The sequence below is a fragment of the Scyliorhinus torazame genome, chromosome 5, assembly GCF_047496885.1.
Source record: "Scyliorhinus torazame isolate Kashiwa2021f chromosome 5, sScyTor2.1, whole genome shotgun sequence".
Lineage (NCBI taxonomy): Eukaryota > Metazoa > Chordata > Chondrichthyes > Carcharhiniformes > Scyliorhinidae > Scyliorhinus > Scyliorhinus torazame.
The window spans coordinates 75,719,063-75,740,618 of NC_092711.1; the positions used below are offsets into that span (position 1 = coordinate 75,719,063).

Here is a 21,556-nt window from a genome sequence, read left to right on the forward strand (position 1 = left end):
ACATTTCCACGGTTTCTCCTCAGTGTGACTGCATTTGTGGCTTGTGAGACCTGATGATTGACTGTATCCTCGTCCACACACACAACACGTGTACGGTTTCCCCGCACTGTGAACGATGCTTTTTCCTTCCATGTTCAAAGTACGATGATATTCAGGATATGATAAATTGAGGACTCTGTCAGATCCTGATGTGATGCTTGGTTTGAGTTTCCGGACTTTGAATCTTCCCCTTCGAACACCCTGTGAAACTGATTTAAAACAGAAAATAGGGAATGAGAGAGAACCCACAAAACACAAAGGCAGGTTGTGAAATTGAGCTGAATGAATCTGGTCATTTGTGGGGACGGCACTGGGAAAAAGTAACCATGAAAACTGCTGGATTGTCATAAAAACCCAACTGGCCTCTTTGGGAGGAGAGAGATAGATTGTGGTCTGAAGCTTTTTAAGTTACATCAATTCAAATGTCTGTTTAGCACAGGGCTAAATCGCTGGTTTTGAAAGCAGACTAAGGCAGGCCAGCAGCATGGTTCAATTCCCATACCAGCCTCCTCGAACAGGCGCCGGAATGTGGCGACTAGGGGCTTTTCACAGTAACTTCATTTGAAGCCTCCTTGTGACAATAAGCGATTTTCATTTTGTTTCATTCATTCATTCATTTCATCTTGAGTTTCATAAACAGTAACCAAAGAGAAAATGCTAGAAAAGCTCAGCAGGTCTGGCAGCATCTGTAGGGAGAGAAAAGACCTCACGTTTCGAGTCCGATGACCCTTTGTTAGCTCTTTTCTCTCCCAACAGATCCTGCCAGACCTGCTGAGGTTTTCCAGCATTTTCTCTTGGTTTCAGATTCCAGCATCTGCAGTAATTTGCTTTTATTCATAAACAGTAATCTTGATACCAAAACGTTGCTTCTGGTGGCACGGTGGTTAGCACTGCTGCCTCACAGCGCCAGGGACCCGGGTTCAATTCCGGCCTTGGTGACTGTCTGTGTGGAGTTTGCAATTTCTCCCCGTGTCTGCGTTGCTTTCCACCCAGTGCTCAGGATTTCTCCATCAGTCCAAAGAAGGGCAAGTTAGGTGGATTGGCCTTGATAAATTGCCCCTTAGTGTCCAGGGATGTGCAGGTTCGGTGGGGCTATGGGGTTACAGGGACAGGGGTGTGGGCCTAGGCAGGGTGCCCTTTCAGAGAATCAGTGCAGCCTCGATGGGCCAAATGGCCTTCTGCACTGTAGGAATTCTATGGTTCTAATTCTATTCTATGAATCTTTATAAAGCTCTGGTCACCACTCTTCAGGAAGAATATGAAGGTTCTTGGAGAAGGTGCAGAGGAGATTTACCAGAATGGTTCCAGCAAAGGAGGTTGAGGGGAGATTTGATTCAGGGACACAAGATTATGCCAGATTTCCATCGGGTGGACAAAGAAACTCTGTTTCCATTCACTGATCGTACAAGCAGCCGGGACACAGATTTAAAGTTTTGGGTAAAACCTGGATTGAACGATATAAGATCCTGAGGGGTCTTGACAGGGTGGATGTGGAGAGGATGTTTCTCTTGTGGGAGAATCTAGAACGAGGGCATCCATTTCAGATGGAGATGAGGATTTTTTATTCTCTTGAGGGTTGTAAGACTTTGGAAATCACGTCCTTAAAAGGCAGTGGAAGCCGAGTCCTTGAATATTTTTAAGGCAGAGCTGGATAGATTCTTGATGAGCAAGGGGGTGAAAGGTTATCGGGGTTGTGGTAATACCAGGTATTGCAGTACCTGAGAGAGGAATGACCATTGGCTAGACCGCGGGGTCTACCATTGGGCAATGTACATAGCCCCGCCCTGAGAGGCGGGGTATAAGAACAGATGCCGTCCCAGCAGCCTCCATTTCTGTAACATCGCTGCTGGGTACAGTTCTATCTGATTAAAGCTGAATCGATATGACTCCTCGTGGTCTCAAGTGTATTGATTGTGCATCAATTTAATCAGATAAGTACTTTTGAAGGATGGACCTCCGCATCAAGCCGGCGTGCCTTCAGCTCAGCCCGCACGCAGAAAACTCTGCCGCGATTTTTAAGCATTGGCTGGCATGCTTCCAGAGCTACCTCGATACGGCTGCCGACACCCCCACGGAAAGGCAGAAGATACACCTCCTACGCTCGCGGTTCAGCCCGGCGATCTACCCCCTGATCGAAGGGGCAGCGAACTATGATAAAGCCATGGAACTGCTGGAAGGACATTACATTCGTCCACTGAACCAGGTAGCGTGCATCAGGGGTAGACAGGTATGTGGAGTTAAAGTGAGAGTTTGGTGAGTGAGGGAGTTCGGTGAGGAGGGAGCAAGGTGCTCCTTTCATTTAATTTCCGACATTTCCTCAAAATGTGTGAAGGGAGCTGGGAGTTTACAGAGAGAGCAGCTGCCTGGGAGCAGCGTCGGAGGGCAGAGTTCCAGTTGGTTCACAGGGCAGCGACATTCCAGAAGATAACAGTTGTGTGATTTTGGGTTTTTAATTTTTTTAAATTATTATATTTTTGTGTTTGTTTTGTTTTTTGGGGGCAGCAAGCTATCTTTGTATCATTTAGCAGAATCACCAATTTTAGAGGCTTCACTTGAGAGAGTAGCAGCAGTATATATGTATTTTATTTTTAAGGGCCTAACGCATGTTTAATCTTTTTTTTCCCCTTTAAATCTCTTTGGGAATTCAGATCAGAGGGGATGGAAGCTAGGGCAGTTGTTTGCTCCTCCTGTAGGATGTGGGTGGTGAGGGACACCGGTACACCTGCGGTAAGTGCATCCAACTCCAGCTCCTCAGAGACTGCGTTAGGGAACTGGAGCTGGATGAACTTTGGATCGTCCGGGAGGCAGAGTGGGTGATAGAGAGGAGTTACAGGGAGGTAGCCACACCCAAGGTGCAGGACAAGAGTAGCTGGGTTACAGTCAGGGGAAGGAAAAGGAACGGGCAGACAATGCAGGGATCCCTCGTGCGTTCAAAACAAGTATAACGTTTTGGATGCTACCAGGGGAGGCCCTAGCAGCCAGGTCTCTGCCTCTGAGCCCGCCTCTGTGGCTCAGAAGGGAAGGGGGAGAATAGAAAAGCAATAGTGGTAGGAGACTCAATGGTTAGGGGAACTGATAGGAGGTTCTGTGGTCACGAACGAGACTCCCGGAAGGTATGTTGCCTCCCGGGTGCCAGGGCCAGGGATATCTTGGATCGAGTCTACAGGATTCTTAAGGGGGAGGGGGAGCAACCAGAAGTCGTGGTGCACATAGGCACCAATGACATAGCTGAGAAAAGGGATGAGGATTTAAAAAGTGATTTTAGGGAGTTAGGTTGACAGCTAAAGAGCAGGACAAGCAGAGTAGTGATCTCAGGATTGCTACTGGTGCCACGTGCAAGTGAGGCAAGGAACAGAGAGCGAGTGCAGCTGAACACGTGGCTACAAGGCTGGTGCAGGAGGGAAGGCTTCAGATATGTGGATCACTGGAATAGCTTCTGGGGAAGGTGGGACTTGTGCATGAAGGACGGATTGCACATAAACTGTCTTGGGTGGGTGGTTTTCTGGAGCTGTTCAGGAGGATTTAAACTAGTTTGGCAGGAGGATGGGAACCAGAGCTATGGATCAGAGGACAGGGTAGCTGTTGAACAGGCAGAAATAGTATGCAGCGAGTCGGTGAGGAAGGATAGACAGTTGATAGGGCAAAGTTGCACTCAGCGGAATGGGTCAAAGTGCGTCTGTTTCAATGTAAGGAGTGTCAGGAATAAGGGAGATGAACTTAGAGCATGGATCAGTATGTTGATCGGCGATGTTGTGGCCATTACGGAAACATTACTGCAGCAGATCTTGATAAGGTGCAGAAGTAACAGAGTTGTTGTCATGGGTGACTTCAACTTCCCTAATATTGACTGGAACCTCCTTAGTGCAAATGGTTTGGATGGAGCAGATTTTGTCAGGTATGTACAGGAAGGATTCCTGACTCAATATGTAGATAGGCCGACTAGGGGGGGGGGGGGCATATTGGACTTGGTGCTCGGCAACGAACCAGGCCAGGTGTCAGATGTCTTGGTGGGACAGCATTTTGGTGACAGTGACCACAACTCCTTGACCTTTACCATAGTCCTAGAGAGGGATAGGAACAGACAATATGGGAAGGTGTTTAATTGGGGGAGGGGAAATTATACTGCTATTAGACAGGAGCTGAGGAGCATAAAGTGGGAACAATTGTCCTTGGGGAAATGCACAACAGTGGGGGATGTTTAAGGAGCACTTGCTGCGAGTGCTGAATAGTTTTGTCCCAGTGAGACGAGGAAGGAATGGTAAGATGAAGGAGCCTTGGATGACAAGAGAAGTTTGCACTGAGTGCTGAATTTGGTGCATTTGAGTGCTATAGTGAGCGTTTGGTGACTGAGGGAGTATAAGGCTTCATTTTTATCTAAAGTCTAGACTTTCTTTTCTTTAGTTAATTAACTTAAAAGTTGCTGTTTGGTTTAGAAGAAGGTGAATTTTCAATCAGCTTTAAACAAAGCTTCTACTTGTAGGCACTTGCAGCTGGAGCTTGTTAATTAGTTAATTGGATTAGGCCAGTTTTCAGAGGCTAGATTCACAGTATAAAAGTGATCCCCTACAGTGCAGACTTTGTTTGCACTGAGTGCTGAATTTGGTGCATTTGAGTGCTATAGTGAGAGTTTGGTGACTGAGGGAGTGCTGAATTTGGTGCATTTGAGTGCTATAGTGAGAGTTTGGTGACAGAGAGTTAGGTGAGGAGGAAGTAAGGTGCTCCTTTCATTTTGTTTCCTACATTTCCGTAAAGAGTGAGAAGAGAGCCAGCAGTTTACAGAGAGTGGAGCTGACTGGGAGCAGAGTCGGAGGGCGGAGATCCAATTGGTCCACAGGGCAGCTTTATTCTGTAAGGTAAGAGGGGATGGAGGCTAGGCCAGTTGCATGCTCCTCCTGTAGGATGTGGGTGGTGAGGGATACCACCGGTGTCCCCGCTGACTATACCTGCGGGAACTGCACCCAACTCCAGCTCCTCAAAGACCAAGTTAGGGAACTGGAGCTGAAGCTGGATGAACTTTGGATCATCCGGGAGGCAGAGGGGGTGATAGAGAAGAGCTACAGGTAGGTAACCACACCCAAGGTACAGGACATCAATAGCTGGGTTACAGTCAGGGGAAAAAAAAAAACAGGCAGACAGTGCAGGGATCCCTCATGGCCGTTCCCCTTCAAAACAAGTATACCGTTTTGGATGCTGTTGGGGGGGATGACCTACCAGGGGAAGGCCCTAGCGCCAGGTCTCTGGCACTGAGTCTGGCTCTGGGGCTCAGAAGGGAAGGGGGGAGAATAGAACAGCAATAGTTGTAGGAGATTCAATGGTGAGGGGAATAGATAGGAGATTCTGTGGTCGCGAGCGAGACTCCCGGAAGGTATGTTGCCTCCCGGGGGCCAGGGATGTCTCGGATCGTGTCTTCAGGATCCTTAAGGGGGAGCGGGAGCAGCCAGAAGACGTGGTGCACATTGGTACCAACGACGTAGGTAGGAAAAGGGGTGTGGAGGTAATAAATGAGTTTAGGGAGTTAGGCTGGAAGTTAAAAGCCAGAACAGACAGAGTTGTCATCTCTGGTTTGTTGCCGGTGCCACGTGATAGCGAGGCTAGGACTAGGGAGAGAGTGCAGCTGAACACGTGGCTGCAGGAATGGTGTAGGAGGGAGGGCTTCAGGTATTTGGATAATTGGAGTGCATTCTGGGGAAGGTGGGACCTGTACAAGCAGGACGGGTTGCATCTGAACCAGAGGGGCACCAATATCCTGGGAGGGAGATTTTCTAGTAGTCTTCGGGAGGGTTTAAACTAATTTGGCAGGGGAATGGGAACTAGAGTAGGGCCAATCAGGGATAGTGGAGGGAACTTGTGCCTAGAATGTGAGGAGATGGGGGAGGCACTAAATGAATACTTTGCTTCAATATTCACAAGAGGGACCTTATTGCTCATGAGAACAATGTGAACCAGGTTAATAGACTCAAAGAGGTTGATATTAAAAAGGAGGATGTGCTGGAAATTTTGAAAAGCATCAGGATAGATAAGTTCCCTGGGCCTGACGGGATTTACCCAAGGTTACTACGGGAAGCGAGGGAGGAGATTGCTGAGCCGTTAGCGATGATCTTTGTGTCCTCACTCTCCACTGGAGTAGTACCGGATGATTGTAGGGAGGCGAATGTTGTTCCCTTGTTCAAGAAAGGGAATAGGGTAATCCCTGGGAATTACAGACCCATCAGTCTTACGTCTGTGGTGAGCAAAATGTTGGAAAGGATTCTGAGAAATAGGATTTGATGATTATTTAGGAAAACATAGTTTGACTAAAGATAGTCAGCATGGCTTTTGAGGGGTAGGTTATGTCTCACAAGCCTCATTGAATTGTTTGAGGATGTGACGAGACACATTGATGAAGGTCGGGCAGTGGATGTGGTGTATATGGATTTCAGTTCGGCATTTGATAAGGTTCCCCATGGTAGGCTCATTCAGAAAGTTAGGCGACATGGGATACAGGGAAATTTGGCTGTCTGGATACAGAATTGGCTGGCCGAAAGAAGACAGCGAGTGGTAGTGGATGGAAAGTATTTCGCCTGGAGGTCGGTGACCAGTGGTGTCCCGCAGGGATCCGTGCTGGGACCTCTGCTCTTTGTGGTTTTTCAATGACTTGGATGAGGAAGTGGAAGGGTGGGTTAATAAGTTTGCCGAAGACACTAAGGTTGGTGGCGTTTTAGCTAGTGTTGAGGGCTATTGCAGGTTACAACAGGACATTGACAGGACGCAGAGCTGGGCTGAGAAGTGGCAGATGGCGTTCAACCTCAATAAATGTGAAGTGATTCATTTTGGATGGTCGAATTTGAATGCTGAATACAGGGTTAAAGGCAGGATTCTTGGAAGTGTGGAGGAACAGAGCGATCTTGTTGTCTACGTACATAGATCCGGCAAAGTTGCCACCCAGGTTGATAGGGTTGTTAAGAAGGCGTATGGTGTGTTGGCTTTCATTAACAGGGGGATTGGGTTTCAGAGCCGTGAGGCTTTGCTGCAGCTTTATAAAACCCTAGTTGGACCAAACTTGGAATATTGTGTCCAGTTCTGGTCGCCTCATTATAGGAAGGATGTGGATGCTTTGGAGAGGGTACAGAGGAGATTTACCAAGATGCTGCCTGGACTGGAGGGGCATGTCTTATGAAGAAAGGTTAAGGGAGCTAGTGCTTTTCTCACTGAAGCGAAGAAGGAAGAGAGGTGACTTGATAGAGGTGTACAAGGTGATGAGAGACATGGATAGAATGGATAACCAGAGACTTTACCCCAGGGTGGAAATGGCTGTCATGAAGGGACATACTTTTAAAGTGATTGGAGGAAGATATCGGGGAGATGTCAGAGGTAAGTTCTTTACACAGAGATTGGTGGTTGCGTGGAATACACTGCCAGCAGAGGTGGTGGAGTTGAGTCATTAGGGACACTTAAGCGACTCTTGGACAGGCACATGGACTGCAGTAAATTGAAGGGGTGTAGGTTTGGTTGATCTTAGATTAGGATAAATAGTCGGCACAACATCGTGGGCCGAAGGGCCTGTACTGTGCTGTACTGTTCTATGTTCGATATGTTTTTACACAGTGAGCGGCAATGACCTGAAACTTGCTGCCTATGAGGGAGAAGGTAAAATTTGAATTAATTTAAAGTTGACCAAAGACCCTGAAACCATTGTCGATTGTTGGTTCACTCATGTCCTTCAGTGAAGGAAATCTATCCTTCCCTTGTCTGGCCTACATGGGACTCCAGATCCACAGTCAGCTGGTTGACCCTTAAAATGCTCTCTGAGTACACTTCCTGGACCAGCTGGAGTTCCCGAGGGTTGAGGAGCAGGAGGTGGCAGGTTTGGGAGCGCAGATCGAGGTGGAGGAGGTGATTAAAGGAATTGGGAACATGCAGGCAGGAAAGGCCCCGGGACCAGATGGGTTCCCGGTGGAATTTTACAGGAAATATGTGGACCTACTGGCCCCACTCCTGACGAGAACCTTCAATGAGGCTAAGGAAAGGGGGACACTACCCCCGACAATGTTGGAGGCGACGATATCGTTGATCCTGAAACGAGACAAAGACCCGCTGCAGTGCGGGTCATACAGGCCCATCTCCCTCCTAAATGTAGATGCCAAGTTACTGGCCAAAGTGATGGCGACAAGGATAGAGGACTGTGTCCCAGGGGTGGTACATGACGACCAGACAGGGTTTGTTAAAGGGAGGCAATTGAATGCCAATATACGAAGGTTGCTGGGGGTGATGATGATGTCCCCACCGGAGGGGGAGGCGGAGATAGTGGTGGCGATGGATGCAGAGAAGGCATTTGATAGAGTGGAGGGGGACTACCTGTGGGAGGTACTGAAGAGATTTGGATTTGGAGAGGGGTTCATCAGATGGGTTCAGCTCCTGTACGGGGCCCCGGTGGCAAGCGTGGTTACAAATAGGCAACGATCCGACTATTTCCGATTACATAGGGGCACAAGACACGGGTGCCCCCTGTCCCCGTTACTGTTCGCGTTGGCAATCGAGCCATTGGCCATAGCACTGAGGGGCTCTAAGAAGTGGAGGGGGGTGCTCAGAGGAGGAGAGGAACATCGGGTGTCATTATATGCGGATGATTTGCAGCTATATGTGGCGGACCCAGTGGAGGGGATGCCAGAGATAATGCTGACACTCAGGGAGTTTGGAGAGTTCTCGGGATATAAATTGAATATGGGAAAGAGGGAACTTTTTGTGATGCACCTCGGGGAACAGGGCAGGGGGATAGACGATCTGCCGCTGAGGACAGTAGCAAGGGATTTTCGATATCTAGGGATCCAGGTGGCCAGGAACTGGGGAACCTTGCATAATCTTAACTTGACACGACTGGTAGAGCAGATGGAGGAGGACTTTAAGTGGTGGGACATGGTGCCCCTGTCATTGGCGGGCAGAGTACAGGCGGTTAAAATGGTGGTCCTCCCGAGGTTTCTTTTCGTGTTTCAGTGCCTCCCCATACTGATTACAAAGGCCTTTTTCAAGAAAGTGGACAGGAGTATTATGAGCTTTGTGGGGGCTGGAAAGACCCCGAGGATAAAGAGGGGGTCCCTGCAGTGCAGTAGGGACAGAGGGGGACTGGCACTGCTGAGTCGGAGTGACTATTATTGGGCCGCCAACGTGTCTATGATATGTAAGTGGATGAGGGAAGAAGAAGGGGCGGCGTGGAAAAGGCTGGAGATGGCGTCCTGTAAGGGAACAAGTTTAAAAGCACTGGCGACGGCGCCGTTACCGTTCCCCCCCGAAAAAATACACCACAAACCCAGTAGTGGTGGCGACTTTGAAGATTTGGGGGCAGTGGAGACGACATAGGGAGTGACGGGTGCCTCGGTGTGGTCCCCGATAAGGAACAATCACAGGTTGTCCCGGGGAGGATAGATGGGGGATTCCAATCTTGGCAGCGAGCAGGAGTTGGGAAGTTGAAGGACTTGTTCTTGGACGGGTCGTTCGCGAGTTTGGGAGCATTGGTAGAAAAATACGGGTTGCCACCTGGGAATGCCTTCCGATATATGCAAGTGAGGGCATTTGTGAGGCAACAGGTGAGGGAATTTCTGCAGCACCCAGCGCAAGGGATCCAGGACAGAGTGATTTCGGGGGCATGGGTCGGTGAAGGTAAAGTGTCCGATATATACAGGGAAATGAGAGACGAGGGGGAGACAATGGTAGAGGAGCTGAAGGGTAAATGGGACGAGGAGCTGGGGGAAGAGATTGAGGAGGGGCTGTGGGCAGATGCCCTAAGTAGGGTAAATTCCTCGTCCTCGTGTACCAGGCTTAGCCTGATCCAATTCAAGGTTCTACACAGGGCACATATGACGGGAGCAAGGCTGAGTAGATTTTTTGGAGTGGAGGATAGGTGCGGGAGGTGCACGGGAAGCCCGGCGAACCACACCCACATGTTTTGGTCATGTCCGGTATTGCATGGGTTCTGGGTGGGTGTGGCAAGAGTGATCTCAAAGGTGGTGGGGGTCCGAGTCGAACGGAGCTGGGGGTTAGCTATATTTGGGGTTGCAGAAGAGCCGGGAGTGCAGGAGGCGAGAGAGGCCGATGTTTTGGTCTTTGCGTCCCTAGTAGCCCGGCAAAGGATTCTACTTATGTGGAAAGAAGCCAAACCCCCGGGCGTGGAGGCCTGGATAAACGACATGGCAGGGTTTATAAAATTGGAGCGAATAAAATACGCACTGAGAGGTTCGGCTCAAGGGTTCACCAGGCGGTGGCAACTGTTCCTTGACTATCTCGCAGAGCGATAAGGGAAAACAGGAAAGACAGCAGCAGCAGCAAGCCGGGGGGCGGGGGGGTGGGGGTGTATTCGGTGTTTGGGTTTCATGTTCTTTTCTTTCTTTCCATGCTAGTTGTTTATATTTATTTTTTCAGTATTATTATTTCTCTTTTCTTGTTCTTTTTCTGCACTTGTTGTTAGTTTAATATATTGTTTAAATAACGGTCAATGTACATTTTGTTACAAAGTTGTAAAAATGGAAAATTCTTTTTGATCGAGAAACTTTAAATATATATATATTTTTTAAATGATTGTAGCGCACAATGACTTACGAGAGACGAGAAGTGATGAAGTCGATCCAGGCTTTATTAAGCGATGCTTGTCCCCAGCAGCTCAGCAACAGAATGAAGCTGCAGGGAGAAGCTCGGGTTCTTATACTCCGCCTTCAGGGCGGAGTCAGAAGTCGGCAGATCCAACCAGGACCCGGGATCTGTCAGCCAATAGCATCTCGGCTTCACAGGTCCCACATGACCCCTAATACATACCACCACATTCACCCATTGTTAAAAAGGAACCCGGCGGGGTGGTGGTTCGCATGGTGGTAGGGGTTTACAAAGCTGGCCCTGGAACAAATTTCGGACAGTGTTACTACAGCTTTAGCCCTACACTGGGCTATGTACAAGTTTGTGAGAACTATTTACAATATGAGCAAAAACAATTTTTTTTTTTGTTACAACAACATTCTTGGTGTCACGCGGATTCCCCGAGTCAAGCGGGCGGTCTGGTCTTCCTCGTCGATCGCCTCAGCCCCGGTGGTGGTGCAGGTGCTTGCTCGGGCGTTGTCGTCTCAGGGAGCGTTTCGCTGTTTATTCCTGTTTTACTCCTGGGCGGGCACGGGAGGAGGACCGATCCCCCCGGGAAGGGGGCGGTCACGGAGTGCGCCGGTGACAGGGAGGGGGATGATCGGTGTCGGGGATGTGTGTGTGTTTCCGGCGGGCGCCAGGTCCCGCAGGGAGACTGTGTCCTGTCGGCCGTCGGGGTACGCCACATAGGCGTACTGCGGGTTTGCGTGGAGAAGGTGAACCCTCTCGACCAACGGGTCCGATTTGTGCGCCCGCACATGTTTCCGGAGCAAGATGGGTCCTGGGGCCGCCAGCCAGGTCGGCAGCGACGTTCCGGAGGAGGACTTCCTGGGGAAGACAAGGAGGCGCTCATGAGGCGTTTGGTTAGTGGTGGTACACAGCAGCGACCGGATGGAGTGGAGAGCGTCCGGGAGGACCTCCGGCCAACGGGAAACTGGGAGATCCCTGGACCGTAGGGCCAGTAGGACGGTTTTCCAGACCGTGCCGTTCTCCCTCTCTACTTGCCCGTTCCCCCGGGGGTTGTAGCTGGTTGTCCTGCTCGAGGCTATGCCCTTGCCGAGCAGGAACTGGTGCAGCTCATCACTCATGAAGGAGGACCCCCTGTCGCTATGGATATATGCGGGGCAACCGAACAGTGTGAATATGGTGCCAAGGGCTTTAATGACTGTGGCCGCTGTCATGTTGGGGCAGGGGATGGCGAAGGGGAAACGAGAGTACTCGTCCCCCACATTCAGGAAGTATGCGTTGCGGTCGGTGGAGGGGAGGGGCCCTTTGAAATCCAAACTGAGGCGTTCAAAGGGGCGGAAGCCTTGATCAGGTGCGCTCTATCCGGCCTGAAAAAGTGCGGTTTGCACTCTGCGCAGATGTGGCAGTTCCTGGTGACTGTACGGACCTCCTCCACAGAGTAGGGGAGGTCGCGGGACTTTACGAAATGGTAGAATCGAGTGACCCCCGGGTGGCAGAGGTCCTCGTGGAGGGCTTGGAGGCGGTCTATTTGTGCATTGGCACATGTGCCGCAGGATAGGGCATCGGACGGCGCGTTCAGCTTTCCGGGACGATACAAGAACTCATAGTTAAAGGTGGAGAGCTCGATCCTCCACCTTAGGATCTTGTCATTCTTAATTTTGCCCCGCTGTGCATTATCGAACATGAAGGCTACCGACCGTTGGTCGGTGAGGAGAGTGAATCTCCTGCCGGCCAGGTAATGCCTCCAATGTCGCACAGCTTCCACTATGGCTTGGGCTTCCTTTTCCACTGAGGAGTGGCGGATTTCTGAGGCGTGGAGGGTCCAGGAGAAAAAGGCCACGGGTCTGCCCGCTTGGTTAAGGGTGGCCGCCAGAGCTACGTCGGATGCGTCGCTCTCGACCTGGAAGGGGAGGGACTCGTCGATGGCGCGCATCGTGGCCTTTGCGATATCCGCTTTGATGCGGCTGAAGGCCTGGCGAGCCTGTCGACAGGGGGAAGGTAGTGGACTGTATTAGCGGGCGGGCCTTGTCTGCGTACTGGGGGACCCACTGGGCGTAATATGAAAAGAAACCCAGGCAACGTTTCAGGGCTTTGTAGCAGTGGGGGAGGGGGAATTCCATAAGGAGGCGCATGCGTTCGGGGTCGGGGCCTATTACTCCATTGCGCACTACGTATCCCAGGATGGCCAACCGGTTTGTGCTAAAAACGTATTTTTCCTCGTTATATGTGAGGTTCAGGGCATTAGCGGTCTGGAGGAACTTTTGGAGGTTGGCGTCATGGTCCTGCTGATCATGGCCGCAGATGGTTACATTGTCGAGATACGGGAACGTGGCCTGCAACCCGTGCTGGTCAACCATTCGGTCCATCTCCCGTTGGAAGACCGAAACCCCGTTCGTGACGCCAAATGGGACCCTTAGGAAGTGGTATAGACGCCCATCTGCCTCGAAGGCGGTGTACTTGCAGTCACCTGGGCGGATGGGGAGCTGGTGGTTGGCGGACTTCCACGGTGGAAAAGACCTTATACTGGGCAATCTGATTGACCATGTCGGATATGCGGGGGAGAGGGTACGCATCTAGCTGAGTGTATCTGTTGATGGTCTGACTATAGTCTACGACCATCCTTTGCTTCTCCCCGGTCTTTACTACTACTACCTGGGCTCTCCAGGGACTATTGCTGGCCTGGATTATGCCTTCCTTCAGCAACCGCTGGACTTCAGACCGAATAAATATCCGGTCCTGGGCGCTGTACCGTCTGCTCCTAGTGGCGACGGGTTTGCAATCCGGGGTAAGGTTTGCAAACAAGGACGGCGGTTCAACCTTGAGAGTTGCGAGGCCGCAGGTAGTGAGTGGGGGTATTGGGCCGCCGAATTGGAATGTTAGGCCCTGCAGGTTACACTGGAAATCTAATCCCAGTAATGTGGGCGCGCAGAGTTGGGGAAGGACGTAGAGCCTATAGTTCTTAAACTCCCTCCCTTGCACCGTTAGGTTTGCGATGCAGAACCCTTTGATCTCTACGGAATGGGATCCTGCAGCTCGGGAAATCTTTTGCGTGCTTGGATGGATGGTCAGAAAACAGCGTCTTACCGTGTCTGGGTGAAGAAAACTTTCAGTGCTCCCGGAGTCGATCAGGCATGGTGTCTCGTATCCGTTGACCAGCACCGTTGTTGTCGTCGTCTGGAGCGTCCGGGGCCGCGATTGATCCAGTGTCACCTAAGCCAGTCGTGGTAGTAGTGTCGCGGCGTCTTCTTCGGACCCCGTGGAGCCGTTGATGCTGGGGTCCTTTGATTTCAACCAAGATGGTGGTGTCCATGAATCGCATGCGGCCGGGGCTGGACAAAATGGCCGCCCCCATGAATCGCACGTGGCTGGGGGTCACAAGATGGCGGCACCCGTCCTCCCCTCGTGGTGCCCGGGACCCAAAATGGCAGCGCCCACGGGTCGCACATGGGGCGCTGGGGGCGTTGGGGGGTGTTTGGGATGTGCTGGGCTCGTTCTTCTCCGGGGATTGCGCCGACCCCCCGGGACCGGCACACTGCCACGTAATGGCCCTTTTTGCCGCAGCTTTTACAAATAGCTGCACGGGCCGGGCAGCGCTGCCGGGGGTGTTTTGCTTGTCCGCAGAAATAGCAGCGGGCCCCCCCGGGATGGTCTGGCACTTTAACCGCGCAAGCTTGCGAGGGGGGGGGTTTGTCGCGACGGGGGTCCACGGAGCCCATGGGGCTGCCGCCGCGCAGTCGGGGCCGTAGGCGCGGGCGTTTTGCGAGGCCACATCAAGGGAGGCTGCAAGGGCCCGTGCCTCTGAGAGTACTAGCGACTCTCTTTCCAAAAGTCTTTGGCGGATTTGGGGAGAGTTCATACCTGCCACAAATGCATCACGAATTAGCAGGTCCGTGTGTTAGATCGCGTTCACCGGCGGGCAGCTGCAGCCTCGTCCCAAAATTAGCAGCGCGGCGTAGAATTCCTCTAGCGATTCTCCGGGACTTTGCCGTCTCGTCGCGAGTTGGTGGCGCGCGTAGACCTGGTTAACGGGCCGAAAGTAGATGCCCTTCAACAATGCGAGCGCCGTCGGGAAATCCTCTGCGTCTTCTATGAGAGTGTAAATTTCCGGGCTTACCCTCGAATGCAGGACCTGCATTTTCTGGTCTTCTGTGATACGGCCGGGGGCCGTTCGGAGGTAGCCTTCAAAGCATGCTTGCCAGTGTTTGAATACTACTGCCGAGTTCGCTGCGTGGGGGCTGATCCGCAGGCATTCCGGGGCGATCCGGAGCTCCATAGTTTTTTAAGCTCGCTTAATAAATTGTAGTGCACAATGACTTACGAGAGACGAGAAGTGATGAAGTCGATCCAGGCTTTATAAGCGATGCTTGTCCCCAGCAGCTCAGCAACAGAATGAAGCTGCGGGGAGAAGCTCGGGTTCTTATACTCCGCCTTCCGGGCGGAGCCAGAAGTCGGCAGATCCAACCAGGACCCGGGATCTGTCAGCCAATAGCATCTCGGCTTCACAGGTCCCACATGACCCCTAATACATACCACCACAATGATCTGTTGAGTTGCTTGCAGAAAAATACTTTTCACTGTACCTCGGTACACGTGACAATAAACAAATCCAATCCAATCCCAAAACACAATACCCAACAATAACAGGTGAGCAGCAGCTGAGGAATGTTATTAGTTAGTTTTTTTTTTAACTTGCAGCTATACTGTAAATCAATTTCACAAATCAATTTATGGTGCTTTCACTCACGTTTTGCCGTTTTGTGATCTTGTCATGTCTTTCGAAAGCAATATGAAATCCTTTCTCCATTTACACTCTCAGTTTCTAGGTCTCTCAGACCACAGCCGACACATGGTGTCTATTTGGCTAGTTTATTTTGCTGGTAACAAGCCGGGAGCTCAGAATTACCTCAATGTTTATTTACCTTCTGGTTGAATGTTTTCTGACACAATTCACAGTCCAATTCTTCCCCCTGACAATAACCAGATGACCGGGGCCATTCCTACCCCGTGCCTAACAATGAAACCTGTATTATTATCAGGATACTGACTAGATCTCTGTTCGGGTTGTTTAGATTCACTGACAGCCAGTTCCCCAGGTTCAGATGCTAAAGCATCATTGGGCTGCGGTGGAACAGCGGTTAGCTCTGCAAAAAGCTGCTGAGACGGACCTTTTTGTAACACTGTCGCTGGAAAACGTCCCTCAGTCGCCCGAAGTGAAATCTGATTCTGATCTCCGTTTATTAACAAGGGTTCTTTTTCTACTTAAGTCTACATTAGACACCGTGTTCTCTCCACGGCCGTTTCTGATAATGCTAAGTCTATGTTCAAAGGGACATTGTCTATTCCATGTGTTAGAATCCATCCCAGACTTTGACACAGCCTGTGTTCTGTTGCCGCAACAAGTAATAGACTCACTACTCCTGGATCGCCTCTGTTGGAACATCAATATTCAAGGTAAGCTCCGAAATAATTACCGAGGTGATATAACTCGGATCATGGAGATAATTCTCAGCGTGTCCTATACCGGCTTTCTGTTCATGTGGCCAAGGATAAAGACAGAATTCAAATGTGTCTTATATAAACCTGTTAGTTTTGTTCACTGAGAACACGGTAACGAACTCATTTCGCAGTTAGAGGCATCAAAAACACTCAGCCGAGAAAAAAATAGTCGCGGAGGTTGTTGTACGAGTTTTTGTCTTTTATCTGACACTGTGCCTCCCTGTATAGTAATAAACCTCTCCGCCCTTCACATTCAGGGCGCTTATATTCAGGTAACCAGACTTTGTCGACTCATCATCAGTCGCCAGATATCGTCCTAAGATTTCATCTTTCTTCAGTCCTGCTACTTTGTAAATTATGCAAATTGGAGGCTGTGCCTGTTTCTGCCGATACCATTGCATAGTGCTTATAACCTGATCTGTATACTCGCAAATTAACTGCGCTGAACGCCCTTCTAATACAGTTAATGTCACTGGAGACTGAGTCAATGCACATAATCCGCCTGTGAAAGTAGATGAACAAAAGAGCACAAGATTAAAGAGAATAAAGCGAAACGTGTGTCTATCGAGACCTGAGTGTGTAAATTTTGCCAAGCTGCACATAATATGTATATATCTTATCGTTAACGATACTAAAGTTTCGTGCAAACACTTTGCAATCAATATGCTAAACTGTCATGATGAACCTAATCGTATACTTACTGTCCCACAGCGTCGCCAGTATTAACAGAGACATGTCTGACTGAATCTCTCAGTGAATGTGAATGGAATGAGGCAGAGATTGAGAGGAGAGAGGGAACCCGGGCTCTGTTCCCCGCTCATTGTTCCACCCACACACTGCAGGGGCCAGGCCCATTGTGACATCACTCAGGATACCATTCCTATTGGCTTTGGCATTGATCTCACGTGACTTTCTAATTAGCAAACTGCTGCTTGCCGCCCCCTGCTGACGGATTCTGTTCACTCCAATTTAGAACTACTGAGTGGGTTTATTGAAATACACATCAAAACACAATGTTAAATATTCTCTCCCAGAAACCTAAATTGAAGGTGACAAACGCAATCTTGTTTTTTCTTGATATTTATCCTGGAAAACGATGTTAATACGTCAGCGGTTATACATCAGGAAAACAATAATTGATTGATTTGATTTCTTGTCACATGTTCTGAAGTACAGTGAAAAGTATTTTTCTGCGGCCGAGGGAACGTACACAGTCCGTACATAGTAGGCAAAGTGAATAATCGACAGAGAACATTGACAAATGGTATATTGACAAACAGTGATTGGTTACAGTGTGGAACATGGGGCCAAACAAAGCAAATACATGAGCAAGAGCAGCACAGGACATCGTGAATAGTGTTCTTACAGGGAACGGATCAGTCCGAGAGGGAGTCGTTGAGGAGTCTAGTAGCTGTGGGGAAGAAGCTGTTCATATGTCTGGATGTTCGGGTCTTCAGACTTCTGTACCTTCTGCCTGATGGAAGGATCTGGAAGAAGGCACTGCCTGGGTGGGAGGAGTCTCTGATAATGCTGTCTGCCTTCCTGAGGCAGCGGGAGTTGTATACAAAATCAATATGCATGTGGCAAGCTTGTGTAATGCGTTGAGCTGAGTTCATCACACTTTGCACTTTCTTGCGATCTTGGGCCGAGCAGTTGGCAAAGCAAGCTGAAAAAGTAAGTGTCAAGTCCTGGATAAAGGTATGGATGGGGTACACCAGAATCACACCTGGAATGAGACTTCCCAAAAGAGAACCGGTATGCTCTTGACTATCTTCTGGCCCGTGAGGGTGGGGTATGCGCCATAAGTGCAGGGCAAGTGTATCATGGGAGTTCAAGACCTAACCGCTAACATCACTAAGTTTATGGATCGCATACGGGATCACCTGGATGGAATGCAGGACCCTGGCTCGTTGGGTAACTGGAGATTCGGAGGTTGGAAGGACTGGTTGATAAATATGGCCATGTATTTAGCAGTGGCACTCGGCTGCATCTTTGTGGGCCTGGCCATCCTTAAATGCGTGATGGGTAAAATGCAGGGTGCACTGGAACGGATAAACACCCCTAGAGTCTTGGCTGTTAGGATCCACGAGGGTGCAGCGGATGACTGAGTGCTGCAACAGGAATTGGAAATGCAGCGACAAATCTTCTTAGATGAGGGGCCATAGCTACGGGTTGGACAGATAGGTCATCATGAAATGATAAAAGGAGGGATTGAGGAATTGAACAAACGAATGTGATATAAAATAGATAGTTCAAATATTAGTTACCGTAATGTGAATGTGATCAGTCTAATAGTACTGAGTTCACAGACAAAGGATTTCAGAAAGCATGGCAAGGAAGGAGGGAGGGGTGTCTGGTGGAGGATGGGAAAAGGATGCTGGGTAACAAGAGGCCCAGGGTTAAGGAATGAGAAGTGAGCCAATCAGGATATATGGCCAGGTCAGGAGGTGTATAGGATGGCCTATAGGAATCTTGTATGTGAAACGTGATGCCATTTGAATATATTTGTAGAGATTCCTTTGTCTCCGATAGCACTCGGCTCCTAGGGTTTCAGAAGAAACCTTGTGTGTTCTGAGGGTCATTATGAAGCGAGTCAGACTTGCAAGTTGGTTAAAAATAAATAATACTATGCCTACAAATCCATCTCGAGTTTTATTGAGGCCAGACTGACGGGTAAAGAATTCAATATTGTCACAGCCAGATCCATCTTTTCCACTCTTGCCACTAAGCGGGATCCAAGATAGGGTAGTGTCTAATGGGGGAGGGAAGTGTCTCGGATAATTTACAAGGAGCTCATGGGAGCAGAGTAGACGCAGACCGAGGAGCTGAGGCATAAATGGGAGGAGGAGTTGGGAGGGGAGATTGAGGAAGGCCTTTGGTGGACGCGCTGAGCAGGGTTAATGGGACTGCAACATGTGCCAGGCTTGGCCTGATTCAATTTCAGGTCATCCACCAGGCCCACATGACAGTGTCCCGGATGAGCAGATTCTTCGGCGTGGAGGACAGGTGTGTAAAGTGTCTGAGAGGGCTGGCAGACCATGTCCACATGCTTTGGGCGTGTCCAAAACTTAGGAGATATCAGAGGTTCGAGGACGTCATGTCTAGAGTATTGAACATGAGGGTGGCAATTAGTCCAGAGGTGGTGATTTTTGGGGTTTCAGTGGCCCCGGAAGTCCAGGGGGAGAAAGAGGCCGACGTCTTGGCCTTTGCTTCCCTGGTCGCCCGGAGACGGATACTTCTAGCTTGGAGGGACGCCTGGCTGTCAGACATGGCGAGTTTCCTGGGCTTGGAGAAAATCAAGTTCGCCTTGGGAGGGTCGTTGTTAGGGTTCGCCCGGAGGTGGCAACCATTCATTGACTTCTTTGCAGAGAATTAATCATCAGCAGGGGCGGCGTGGGGGTTAGGGGAATGTGGTATAGGGGGTCATTTAGGCAGCTCTGGGTGGGGTGGGCTACGGCAATTGCACTATGTACTTTGTTTACTGTACAGCCCTTTTGTTTTCTCGATCTGGAATTCCTCTGTTTACAAGGCCGAAAAATACCTCATTAAAATTGTTTGTTAAAAAAAGTTTCAACACACTGCTTTTTTTAAAAAAAAACAATTTTTATTACGGTATTTTAGGCATATAGAAAAAGTGACATTGTACAGTACAAAAAAAAAGTCAAGACACAAATTACAAATTAAACATAGTGCAAACCACGGCTCTGTTCACGCACGGGCCTGCCTCAATATCCCCCTACTCTACTCTACCCTAGCCATCCCACCACCACCCCCTCCTGCTGACGCTTACTCCTCTGCGAAGAAGTCAATAAATGGCTGCCACCTTCGGGCGAACCCTAATAGCGAACCTCTCAAGGTGAACTTGACTTTCTCTAGGCGAAGAAAGCTATTCATGTCTGATAGCCATACCTCAGTCCTCGGGGGCCTTGACTCCCTCAATGCTAACAGTATTCGTCGCCGGGCTACCAGGGAAGCAAAGGCCAGAACGTCGGCCTCCCTCTCTTCCTGGACTCCCGGGTCCTCCGAAACCCCAAAGATTGCCACCTCTGGGCTCATTACCACCCCAGTTTTCAATACCCGGGACATGACATCTGCGAATCCCTGCCAATACCCCAAGTTTAGGGCATGTCCAGAACATGTGTACATGGTTAGCCAGCCCTCCGGCGCATCTAGCACACTTGTCCTCCAGCCCGTAGAATCTGCTCATCCGGGCCACCGTCATGTGGGCCCGGTGCACGACCTTAAACTGGATCAGGCTGAGCCTGGCCCATGTTGCGGTCGTGTTTACTCTGCTCAGGGCATCTGCCCAAATACCGTCCTCCAGCTCCCTCCCCGAGCTCCTCCTCCCACTTAAGTTTCAGGTCCTCGGTCTGCGTATCCTCAGCTCCCATTAGTTCCTTGCAGACGTCTGAAACTCTACCCTCTCCCACCTCTCCCCTAGAAACTACCCTGTCCTGCCTTCCGTTTGGCGGGAGACATGGGAAGGACGGCACCAGGCTGCATACAAAATCCCTCACCTGCAAGTATCTAAAATTGTTTCCTCTCGCCAGGCCAAACTTCTCCTCCAGCGCCCTCATGCTCGGAAAGCTCCCTTCCAGGAACACATCCCCATCCTCACAATCCCCGCCCTCCTTCACAGTCGATATCCCCCCGTTCATGTTCTCTGGGGCAAATCGGTGGTTGCCGCAGATTGGGGTCCACACCAATGCTCTTACCTCCCCTACATGCCTCCTCCACTGGCCCCAGATCTGAAGAGTCGCCACCACTATCAGGCTGGTGGAGTACCGTGCCGGCGGAAGTGGCAGAGGCGCCATGACCAGGGCTGCTAAGCTAGTGCCCCTGCGCGAAGCAACCTCCATCTGCTCCTAAACCGGCCCCGCACCCACCATCCATTTCCTTATCATCACTATGTTGGCCGCCCAGTAATAGTTGAAGTTTGGCAACGCCAGCCCCCCTTCTCCTCTGCTCCTTTCAAGCATCGCCCTCTTCACCCACAGGGACATCCCTGCCCATACAAATCCCAGAATAATTTTATTCAGCTTCTTAAAGAAGAACCGCGGGATAAAGATGGGGAGACACTGAAAAACAAACAAGAACCGCGGGAGAATCGTCATTTTAACAGTCTGCACCCTCCCCGCCAATGATAGCGGGAGCGCATCCCACCTCTGGACCTCCTCCCTCACCCGTTCCACCAGTCGGGACAGGTTGAGCTTATGCAACCAACCCCAGTCCCGTGCCAACTGAATCCCCAAATATCAGAAACTCTCCCCCACCACCCTGAATGGTTGCCATAATACCGTTCATCCCACCATTGTGTCCGATACATATAACAGCAGATCATCCATGTATAACGAGAATCTGGTTCCACTCTCCCCCGGACCAGCCCTTTCCAGCCCCTAGAAGCTCTCAGTGCAATTGCCAGCGGCTCTCTGGCCAGTGCAAACAGCAGTGGGGA

At 50.2% G+C, this 21,556-nt stretch overlaps 1 protein-coding gene across 2 annotated transcripts in view; it reads left to right on the forward strand.

Moving 5' to 3' along the window:
• The window catches only part of LOC140421380 (uncharacterized), a 456,825-nt gene that overhangs the window by 10,951 nt on the left and 424,318 nt on the right, over positions 1-21,556 (forward strand). The window contains exon 2 of one of the 2 annotated variants that reach the window (XR_011946725.1): positions 1,971-2,260. The exons of the other annotated variant lie outside the window; for it this stretch is intronic. The gene's annotated coding sequence lies outside the window, so the exon portion shown is untranslated. Of the gene's footprint in view, positions 1-1,970; positions 2,261-21,556 lie in introns of those variants that run through there. 2 annotated transcript variants of the gene reach the window in all.